This window comes from Arachis hypogaea, chromosome 7, assembly GCF_003086295.3.
Source record: "Arachis hypogaea cultivar Tifrunner chromosome 7, arahy.Tifrunner.gnm2.J5K5, whole genome shotgun sequence".
NCBI lineage: Eukaryota > Viridiplantae > Streptophyta > Magnoliopsida > Fabales > Fabaceae > Arachis > Arachis hypogaea.
The window spans coordinates 49,901,131-49,903,435 of NC_092042.1; the positions used below are offsets into that span (position 1 = coordinate 49,901,131).

A 2,305-nucleotide genomic window follows, 5' to 3' on the forward strand; every position below is an offset into this window, starting at 1 on the left:
CCTCTGAGGCGTCCCATTATTCACGGAATTCCTCTCAGAAGTGTACATGAATTGGTTATTTACAACCATGTCAATAAGTTCTTGAGTTTCTGCAGGCATTTTCTTTAAGTGGATGGATCCACCTGCAGAATGGTCCAATGACATTTTAGAAAACTCAGATAGACCATAATAGAATATATCTAATATGGTCCATTCTGAAAACATGTCAGAAGGACACTTTTTGGTCATCTGCTTGTATCTTTCCCAAGCTTCACAGAGGGATTCACCATCTTTTTGCTTGAAGATCTGAACATCCACTCTAAGCTTGCTCAACTTTTGAGGAGGAAAGAATTTATCCAAGAAGGCCATGACCAGCTTATCCCAGGAGTTCAGGCTATCTTTAGGTTGTGAGTCCAACCATGTTCTAGCTCTGTCTCTTACAGCAAAAGGAAAAATCATGAGCCTGTAGACTTTAGGATCTACTCCATTTGTCTTAACAGTCTCACAAATCTGCAAGAACTCAGTTAAAAACTGATAAGGATCTTCAGATGGAAGTCCATGAAACTTGCAGTTCTGTTGCATCAAAGCAACTAATTGAGGTTTCAGCTCAAAATTGTTTGCTCCAATGGCAGGAATTGAGATGCTTCTTCCATCAAACTTGGACGTTGGTTTAGTGAAATCACCAAGCATCCTCCTTGCATTATTGTTGTTGGGTTCGGCTGCCATCTCCTTCTCTTGTTCGAAAATTTCAGAAAGGTTGCCTCTGGATTATTGTAATTTAGCTTCTCTTAGTTTCTTTTTTAGAGTCCTTTCAGGTTCTGGATTAGCTTCAACAAAGATGCCTTTTTCCTTATTCCTGCTCATATAAAAGAGAAGAGAAAAAGAAAAAGGAAGAGGAATCCTCTATATCTGGACAAAGAGGATTCTTATTATTAGTAGAAGAAGAAAGGAATAAGAGTGGAGAATCCAATCACAAGGGTGAGGATAGAGGCAGTGATTGGAGATGAAGAGAGGTGAAGAGAAGTGTTAGTAAATAAATAAATAAATAGAAGAAGATTAGAGAGGGAGAATTCAAAAATAATTTTGAAAAAGTAGTTAATGATTTTCGAAAATTAAAGATAAGATATAATTAAAATTAAAATTTAAAACAATTAAATGAATTTTTGAAAAAGAGATGAGATATTTTCGAAAATTAAAGAGGGAAAGGTAGTTAGGTGATTTTGAAAAAGATAAGAAATAAACAAAAAGTCAAATATTTAGTTGAAAATGATATTAAAATCAAATTTGAAAAGATAAGAAGATAAGAAGTTAGAAAAGATGTTTTAAAATCAAATTTTTGAAAAAGATAAAATTTTGAAAAAGATATGATATAAAAGACAAGATAAGATAGATTTAATAGAAAGATATGGTTGAAAAAGATTTTAAATTTTAAAATTAAAATTAATTACTTAACTAAAAAGAAACTAAAAGATAAGATTCTAGAATTTAAAGATTGAATCTTTCTTAACAAGAAAGTAACAAACTTCAAATTTTTGAATCAATCACATTAATTGTTAGTAAAGTTTCAATTTTTTTTTGAAAAAAAGATAAGAAAAAGATTTTGAAAATAAATTTTTTTAAAAATTTCGAAAATTATATAAAAATTGAAAAAAGATGTGATTTTTGAAAAAGATTTTGAAAAGATAAGATTTTTAAATTTGAAAATTTGACTTGACTTGTAAGAAACAACTAATTTTAAAAATTTTTTGACTAAGTCAACTCAAATTTTTGAAAATTATGAGAAAATTAAGGAAAATATATTTTTTGATTTTTTGAATTTTTAATGATGAGAGAGAAAAAAATTAAAATTAAAACGATATAATTGTGTTTTTCTCTTTTCTTTTTGGATCAAAACAAGGAATGCATGCAAGAACACTATGAATGTCAAGATGAACACCAAGAACACTTTGAAGATCATGATGAACATCAAGAAACATATTTTTGAAAAAATTTTATGCAAAGAAAACATGTAGGACACCAAACTTAGAATTCTTTAATGCTTGGACTCTAACAAACAAAAAATGCATATGAAAAACAACAAAAGATACAAAACAAGAAAACATCTAGATCAAACAAGAAGACTTACCAAGAACAAGTTGAAGATCATGAAGAACACTATGAATGTATGAATTTTCGCAAGAGATTTTTAAAGCATGCAATTGACACCAAACTTAAAAATTGACTCAAAATTCAAACAAGAAACAAAATATTTTGATTTTTATGATTTTATGAATTTTTTGTATTTTTATTATTTTTTTCGAAAATAATTTTTGGGAAAGAAAAATTT

The 2,305-nt window shown here is 28.8% G+C and overlaps 1 non-coding gene across 1 annotated transcript; it reads left to right on the top strand.

The window, feature by feature from the left end:
• Positions 1 to 202: 202 nt before the first annotated feature.
• On the top strand, positions 203 to 306 carry LOC112704650 (small nucleolar RNA R71). Its single transcript, XR_003155265.1, has one exon. It is a non-coding gene; the product is annotated as a small nucleolar RNA R71 (small nucleolar RNA).
• The last annotated feature ends 1,999 nt before the right edge of the window (positions 307 to 2,305 follow it).